Raw genomic sequence first — 9,009 nt, 5'->3', positions numbered from 1 at the left:
CGGTTGCTTCTTATATGCTGTTTACTTTGCCTGTTTCAAGCATGGATTAAGAACCTTCCATTCCACAGACTGACGCCACGTTCTGTCCCAATTGCAGTCTGCTATGTCTTCTCCACGGTCATGGGACTAGATCGTGATGTTCTGCAAGTATTTTCATGTCTGGTGTTTATTTTATTTATTTCATAAAATTTATATACTGCTTGATTGTAAAAGGAAACCACAAAGTGTTTGATATGAGGGTTTAGCATGGTTTCCCCCACTGCATAGACCTTCCAAGTAGGATGTCAGTCTTTTGTTCCCAAATACCTACTATTGAGCTCCATGACATTGAGATCTAGATTTTCCTAGTTTATTTTATTTTGAATGCTTATAATGGAAGTTTGAGACTATAATTCGAATAGATATGTTCACCTAATATTGAAGAAGGCAGTGATATTTTACATTGCCATGCTTTATCCATGGGTCTAAATTGCACTCTTTTCATTTTCAGATGACTTCATAAAAGGGCAGGACAGTTTCAAACAAAAAATAATCAGTTAGTTTAGCCTGCAATCCTATACACTGGAGTAAGCTCCACTGAACTTAGTTTGTCTTAATTCTGGGTAGACATGGACAGATTGCACTGTGTTATGCGCAAAGAAAGGTGTGCTTATAAGGTGAACTTGGAATGTGCAGAAATTCTACTCTCTTTAGAAACTGCTTGTCATAACTTCTTACAAACGCCTTCCCTTCCAATTTCTTAGAGAGGAGTATTCACTTCGCATCACTTCATTCCAAGCAAAATGTCATTAATATTTCTGAATGGGGCTTGAACTCCTTGTGTGCAGCCAAACAAACAAAACAGCTAGGGTGAAATACTTGGAAATGAGCCGATTGTATCCCATTGAGCTGAATTTAATCATGTCAGTTACACTGCACTTGGGGTCACTTGAACTGTAGATTACAGGTAGAAATTGAGTTTACTTTTTAAAGTATATTTCAAGGAGATAACCCTTTATATAGCTGCAACTCCTTTTCACCATATCAAGATTCTGTTTTTTAAAAAAATGAGGGCAAATCTACTGCTGAAGCTCATTAAAAGTATTTCAGAATATTACAAATAATAATAAAGAAACTTTTTATAAAAAAAAAAAATGAAGTGCAGACTTTGTGGCTAAAAAGGCAAAAGCTGTTGCTCCTGGGGACTATGCTCTTGTTTGCAAGGATGCTGAGGGAGACCAGCCCTGCCTCCCTTGCGGCTGAAATTATGAATGTTTCTACTGCTTGGGATTGCTCTGTTGCACTCAGGACTCGCCCACACTTCCTTTGGGAATCAGAACCAACATCAATTGTTTTTTCTGCAGATTGACGTTTGTTCAATTGCAAAGAGTGGGTTTTCCTGGGGGAAGCAACAGGACAAACAAAGCACCGCCTAGGAAGCACTGGGCAGCAGAAAAGTTCTTGGGCTTCTGCTTTCCAGGTACAGGACAAGGGGAAGTGGGCAGAGCCGTCAGTGAGAAGGCCTCTCCCCAGAGGAGTTGTGTCAGCTGGCGCTAGGCTGGTGCTCAGCAGCCATTTCTCATACATTTTTCATGAATTAGTAAAGATTTGCACAATATTGCACCCATTATTTACAGAATTGTTCGTTTTTACTTTATTGATATGCTACTGTGTTTTATTTTTTCTTTTAAATTTATTTTTATGAAAGAGTTTCTTGGTTTACAAAAGTACATGCCTTGTCTCAAGTTGTACAGTCTTTCTTATAAATCAGTTACATTTGTTGTGAGACATTAGTGTTGAGTAGAAGAGGGGGGAGAGGAGGGGTGTTGTTGTGAGGCTTATATTCCTTAGTATAGTGTACGTGTGGGATTCTGTGTCGGCGTCAACTGGTTAGGTTCTCTTTCTATTCGTTTATTACATTTCCTTGATAGTGAGAGGTATTGTGGGGCAGGATGCGGTTGGTTGTCTGTGGCTGGCTGCAGTGGGGTTTGTTTGCATTTGTGAGATGGGGAGAGCTTGTTAGGTCACTTAAGCCAGATTGATTCATATGCTGTCAGTGGATTCTTGTTGTTGTCTTGTTTGGCTGTGTATGTGATAAAGGGGAGCCATACTGGGGTGAAGGAGTCCTTTTCTATTTGACCCCGTGTCAGTTTCAGTTTGTTGGTTAGCTTTCTAGTAAGGCCATTTCCCATACAAGTTGATACCATTGGTCCATGTTTACTCCTGAGGGGTCTTTCCAGTGTCTGGCTATGAGGCTTCTGGCTGCTGAGAGCAGGTGGGTTATAAGCTCTGTATAATGTGAGTGGTCATTACGATCTTGGAAGATGTTCAGTAGAGTCAGTTCTGGGGTGAGCTCTAATACCTGTTTAGTTATTTTGCAGATCTCTTGTAGGACTGCTGTCCAGAAGGGTTGGATTTTAGGGCACCCCCACCACATGTGGAGGTATGTGCCTGTGGAGGTACAGCCTCTCCAACATCTTGGTGAGGTTCCTGGGCATATCAGCGCCAGTTTCTGTGGTGTTAAGTATCACCTGTAGGTGAGTTTAAGAGTGAGTTCCCTTAATTTGGCTGATACGGACTTAAAGGGAGGTTTAGATAATATTCTAGTCCATTGGCTGGGGTTAATTTCATAGCCTATTTCATGCTCCCATTGTTCTTTGATTGCGTCAAAGGGGTTGTGGAATTTTGGAGCAGTATTTTGTATATTGTGGATACCATTCCCTTGCCGTGTCCCTCTGCTGTCAGTACAAGGTTTTCGAAGGTGGTCAAGTGCCTAGTGGCTGCTGATTTTACTGCTGGATTGTTTAAGAAGGCATGTAGTTGATGGTGTGTTAGCCAAGGTATTTGGGTGTTCCCTAGCTTGTTTTGTATTTCTTGTGTTGGTATGGGCTTGTTGTTTTTGTAGAAGTCTTTTAGACAGTGTAGGCCTTTGGCTTGCCAGGTTTTTATCTGGAGGTTTTGTGCTGTGTGTCGGAATAGTGGGACGGGGATAGTTTGCCTACTTTTCCCTGTGTGAACCTGTTCAGCGTTGTGGGGATTTTCTTTCGTTTGTTTTGGAGAAATGGGTATGCTGTTGTGGGGATGTTTTCAATGGTGTCTCTCTCTAAGTGGACCCATTGTTTTGTCACGTCTTCTAGGATATACGGGATTATGTGGTGTACTTGGTTGGCGATGTAATATGATTCTATGTTGGGGATTCTCCACCCCCCTTCTGAGGAGGCGAGGTGCAGGTATTTGGGGCTTATTCTTGGCTTTTTGTGTGTAAAATTAAATGAGTGTAGTTTTTTCTGCCACTTCTGGAGTTGGGGTGGGGGAATCCAGATTGAGAGAGTTTGAAATAAATAGGTTAGTTTTGGGAGGGTGATCATTTTGATCATGGCTATTTTGTCTGAAAGCTACTGTGTTTTCTGATACAATTATGTGGATGGAAACGTTCGCTAATTTTTAATGCTCTATTATTGCTGTGAGCTGCATTGAACTCAGCTTTGTCACTGGAAAAGCAACATGAAAATATTAAATCCAACTGTGGAGTTCATACTTTTGATTTGATTAGTTTTTATGTACACCAATTAGAGAGATATTTCTTATGCATTATAGAAATAGTCATACACACACGTATACATGTTAGGATATTTCCGTTCCACCTTAAAAGGGAGCAGGATGTTTGTGTCACAGCCTGCGTATTTCCTGTTTCACAGGATGTTTCTGTTGTGTCTTTGTTTTCCTCTCTCTCTCTGCCGGAACACTGAAGCAGGCAGTCATGTTTTTCTTTGTTCTGATCAACGCAGAAATAAACTTGTAAATAATGCTCTCCTGAGTGCATCTTTCACTGTGCATTATCTGCCGATAAGAGTGTGCATCGGTTCTGGAATGTGGCAAGCTATTTCTGGAGCTCGTGTCGCTAATTGCTGATACTGCATGTTTACGGGAGATTGATGGACGTCCGGAGACGACGTGGAGTCATGATGGACTTTGTCTCCCTGGCAGTATCCCAACAATACATATACATACATATATTTAAAAACAAGATTTGAGCCCTAGGTTTAAGGCCTTTCTTGCAGATGTAATTCAATTTCATGCAGTGTATTGGAAAAAAGACCTAACAGCTATGAATAATTGTCTGCACTGTGGTGTTCTTGGCCTCTTGTTTAATATTCATTTTCAAGGCGCACACCTCTGTTGTCTTCTGAGGCAGGCATATGCCAGCAACAACAAATGTATATCAGCAGCCTTCTTAATGCCACCTCCACACCAGAGCAATAGTCTTCTACATTGTATGACACAGTGTATGTGGGTGGGAACCCAGTTTTAAATGGGTGACAACCTAGCAGACATCCCAGGTGGAATTTTATATAATACAAGATGAATTGTCCTATATGTAAAGAGGCTTTAGAGAGATTTGACATTGAAAACCAACTCATCTTCCCACAATAACGAATAGGGCATCTTCCAAAGCATTCATGTTGGTAATGACTCAGAAGTACATGCACTTGAGAAATAGTCTGTTTGTTTTCCCATTAAAATGACTGATTTTAATATCCTGAGTTGTTGAATGGGACTTATTGAAGTATAAAGTGATATTGACAAAAGATTTTTTTTCTTTCTTTCTCAAAGCTTCTTGCATAAAATCCAGAATGCTGTGGCTCTCTGTGTTTGTGTATCCTGTTGAGTGGCAAGCCTTTGTTATCTCTCCTCTTTTTATCTTGAGGTCAAAACAATGATGTTATACATCACGGCAGCAGCCCTACCTTCATTTCCTGAACATCTTTGCTCAGGGCATGTGTCAAAAAGAGAAAATTGTCTTGCAGCTGTCTATTATAGAATGAGTGCTCTGAAGAGTATTTATTTATACCATCTATGCTAAGAAATTGTGATGTGGAAGAGAAGAGAAACAGCAGCTTTTCTTCTTCTTTATTCTGTCCAAAACTTGAGCTGCATGTTAGCAAACTGTCACCATGAATTTGTTCTCTGCTTCATTCCAAAGTCTGAGAAATAAGAGCAGTCATTAGTGGAAACTACCATATTTTTCCATGTATAAGACGCCCGCATGTATAAGACGATGGATTATTTTTTTTGGACCGCAACAAAAGTTTTGCCTCAGGGGAAAATATATTGTCTTATACATGGAAAAATACGGTATGTGGATATATTTGGGCCAACAACTGTTGTAACTAAATTGATGAGGGAGAAGGTGCTTTTCAGAAATGGCTAGTTCAGTGGTCCCCCTCAACCTGGGTTTCTTTTTCAGGAGGGGCATGTTCACCTCTCTATCTCATAATGCAGTCCTTAGAACATGCAAACAAATAGTTACTATACTGCTACAGTTAATAGATCTCCTCTTTTAATTGTTGTCTTGCTTTAATGCGATTGGTTTATTTTGTATTTTAATTATGGATGTTTATAGTTTAACGTTTGTGTTGTTGGTAGTTATCCTTGTAAACTGCTTAGAAGCATAGTTTGGCATTAAATGATATAGAAATGTAAAAATAAATATCACTGTTGCTATCTCAACTGTCTCATCTACTTGCTGCTGGCTGTGGGGGATCAAATGTCAGTAGCACCACAGAATATGGGACAAGAGGTAAACATTTGCAAGTGGGGAACGCCCCCCCCCCATATATTTGGAGCTGAGCTGAGCTGGAGCCATATGCCTGAAGCAACTACATCCCAGTTCGTGTTCCTGGTGCCAGAAGTAGTTTTACCAGCTTTTCTTTGTATTTTTCCTTCTGGGTTGCTGGTGCATTTCCAATCCCATATTAATGTTTATGGCTCTTTAAAGCTTTAAATGGTTTGTGACATATTTATTTGAAGGACTGTCTGCAACCATGGCAGCCTGTCCTCAAGATCAGAGGACTCTCCGGTCTCTCCTCTGAGTCTCTTTTATGATCCTTTTGCTTCAGGGTTCAACAGTCGGAGAACAAGCAACAACATTTCTTCATACAGTACAGTCTCATCTTACACAGGGGTTCAGTTCCAGGGGTTCCACCTGGAGCCGCCCCACAGCTAGTGGGTGAGTGGGAGGTAGAGAAAATTCTAGTACTCCTAGAACCCATGAGCCAAGCAAGCCTTGTCCCCCAAGCAAGGTGGAGAGCTTAAAAGCTCTCTTTTTTGCACTGGAAGGCCAGGGGTGCTCATTTAATTTTTGTTGGAAGCCGCCCAGAGTGGCTGGGGAAACCCAGCCAGATGGGCAGGATACAAATAATAAATTATTATTAATATTAATATGATTATTAGATATTGTGGAATCTCAGAGAGTTGGCACTGAGGCTGAAGCTTTGTTTTGCTATCACTGCTCTATTAATAATTGCCATGGCATTGCATTGTATCTTATTGCTTTATGTATGCCTTGAGACAGTATAAAGGTGGCGTACAACTATTTTAAAATAAATAAAAATAAATCCAGAGATTTCTGGTTTACAGCTCAGTCTCCGTTACAGTGCATGCTAACCACATCTACTCAGATGTAAGTCCTACTGAATTCAATGGGGCTTACTCCCAGGTAAGCAAGGTTAGGATTGCAGCTGTAGCCACTGCTATATGCCAGCTCTGTTTTGGAAGCAGATAATATATGGGGAGAAAAGATTGCGGGAGAAGTGTAAAAATCTCCTCACTCTCAGCAACTTAAATTGAATTTTCGGTTCACGAATCTCTTTTTTTGAGAGGTTGGTGGGGAGGTGATCTGTGGGTGGGAAACAGATGCAGGTACAGTTGTTGTTTTTAATTGAATGTTTCTGATATTTCTGCCTTGATGCGACTGAAAGAGGTATCAAAAGGGGAGATCTTTGAGCTTTCACAAATAAAAATGGCCATGCTTTTTATAACCCTAGGGCACTCACTTTTTATAACCCTAGGGCAATGCACAACTCGTGCGCGCATACACACACTGCTTTATAGGTTTACAAATAACAGGGTGAGTGCTTTGAGAAATGTATTGTGGCTCCCTGCTTTTTAAAAATAATTTGAAAAAAGATTAGAGACCACCTGAGAAATTATGGAAATGACTTCACCTGGGAGTGAGGCTCATTGAACTCAGTGAGACTTGCTTCTAAGTAGACATATACAAGTAGGATTGTTCTGTGAATTCCATCCACACCTCTTTCTCGGATGACTACATGCAAAACAGAGTACGGCCCATGCAACTAAAAAGGATAAAACAGTGTGACCAACTCCTCTCCCACCAATTGCACAGCTTTGTGACTGGTAGTGGACCGCTGCTCCCCTTCTCTTCATCTACCCTGATGAAGAGTTCTAGGCAACTTGAAAGTTTACCCACTATTTTGTCGCATTTTGGTGGGCCTAATCCAGGTATTGCCTTAATATGGAGCTCAGAGTCGATACAGCTACCTTGCTTTTTGCGTGGCTTTGAAAATACAGAATTTAGGTGCACAACAGTGGGATCCTAAGCTGGAGGAGGAGGGTTTTATACTACCTGAAGAAAGGACTTTATTCTCTGAGGGAACATGTCATTGAATTGATAAATAAAGCTGCCCGTTGGGCTCCTATTGATTTTGTTTTAAACCTAGTGTACTGCCCAAAATGAAACTTTACCTCTATGTAATGACTGCATAGTATTTTCTTTCTTTCCTTTCTGCACCCACCCGCGGAACCAGTGTGTCTTGTCTAAGAACAGAGACAGAAGTGCGTAACAGCTTGTGGTTGCATTTGTAGAGCTGAGGGATCAATCATTATGTGTCTTCTTCCCAGAAAGTCTGGATGTAACCTGAAACCTGAAAAACACCTGAAAAAGCCTTTGATAGTCTGCTACTTTCTCCCACACTTCCTCTTAAGACTCTTCCCAGATGCAGACTCAGGTAGCATCAACAAAAGCCCCTTTCTCCCTCCTCCCTGCCTTCATGTTTTCTTTTCTCCTGCCATCCAGTCTTCATAAGAGTTCTAGACAACTCACATGCTTGCATACCATATTGTGTGCCTAAATAATGGTAATGTATTTTGGAACACAGTCATATGGATGAAGTCATACAAATGCCAAATGAAATCCCCCTCTGTGGCCTGTTCCTGAACAAAGTCCCCTGTGGAATACCTTCTGTCATAGAAAGGGATGGGAGGAGAGAGAGCGGCGGGTGGTAGTGGCTAACATCCATTCCGTCCTCTGCCTGAAAAAGTCATGTGTGCTTAGCGGGGCTGCTGCATGCATACCGCAGCATGTCACTGCTCTCAGTCAGTCTCCTCCCTCACCCCTTGCACATTCACACGTTCAGAGACAGGGCTGGTCTAATGGCCTCAGGTGTTTGGAGCAGTGCTCTGAATGTCTGGTGGGGTAGGTCTCACACTCTGTTATCCAACTTCATGGCCTGGAGGACCTCCTCAGTGGCCCAGCACAGCAAGTGGGCATTTGCAGGGAGAGTGAAGGCTTTTCCTGCCCCCCTTCCACTAGGAAGGACTGAAGCAGAATCCCCTGCCTGCTGCTGCTGCTGCTGGAGAAGAAAGGAGAAGCAGAAGTGGCTTCAGCAAGATATTTCACGAAGGAGGGGCAGCACCTTCCCATTTTGCCTCAAGACGCCTCAGACCCTTTTCTTCTCTGAGGTGCTGAGCAATTTATTCCAGAGGCATCTGGGGGACACAGCTTTTCCCTATGTGTGGGGTGGCAGGAAAGGAAGGGCAACAAGCCCCCCTCTTTCTCCACTGTCTCTTTGTCAGCTAGAAAAGGTGGTGATGGCTGCTCAACATGTTTTTTTTTTGGGGGGGGGGCGACTCTGTTATGTACAGAGAAGAGGAAAGAGAGCTGTCTGTGAATCTGAAAGAGCCATGTGGTTATTGTGAAGCCTTGAAATTGAGGCTGGGCTTTCTTGGCGGTGGTGATGGGAAGAAGGAGTTTAGGTGAGGCTTCATCTAAGGCGGCAATCCTACACAAACATACCTAGGAGGACGTCCCACTGGACTTCTGAACAGACAAGCCTAGCACTGCCCTGCAAGCTAATTGAAAAGACAATAATTTGTGAGGAAGAAAGGGAATTGAGGCTGAAGAAGAGAAGGGAGCTCTTTCAAGGCACAGGGAAATAAATGGGCTTC

The 9,009-nt window shown here is 42.1% G+C and overlaps 2 long non-coding RNA genes across 2 annotated transcripts; one reads left to right on the top strand and one right to left on the bottom strand.

Moving 5' to 3' along the window:
* Positions 1-2,675: 2,675 nt before the first annotated feature.
* Positions 2,676-5,053, top strand: LOC310657464. The gene is made up of 2 exons (XR_014501797.1): positions 2,676-3,044; positions 4,594-5,053. It is a non-coding gene; the product is annotated as an uncharacterized lncRNA (long non-coding RNA).
* LOC310657465 lies at positions 4,672-7,089 on the bottom strand. Its single transcript, XR_014501798.1, has 2 exons — positions 6,987-7,089; positions 4,672-4,964 (listed from the first exon to the last, which is right to left on the bottom strand). It is a non-coding gene; the product is annotated as an uncharacterized lncRNA (long non-coding RNA).
* Positions 7,090-9,009: the final 1,920 nt, after the last annotated feature.

Source organism: Podarcis tiliguerta (genome assembly GCF_965153285.1).
Source record: "Podarcis tiliguerta genome assembly, chromosome: 9".
NCBI classification, from domain to species: Eukaryota; Metazoa; Chordata; class Lepidosauria; order Squamata; family Lacertidae; genus Podarcis; species Podarcis tiliguerta.
The sequence above is the reverse complement of the archived record's forward strand: the minus strand, read 5'-3'. Positions and strand labels throughout refer to the sequence as shown.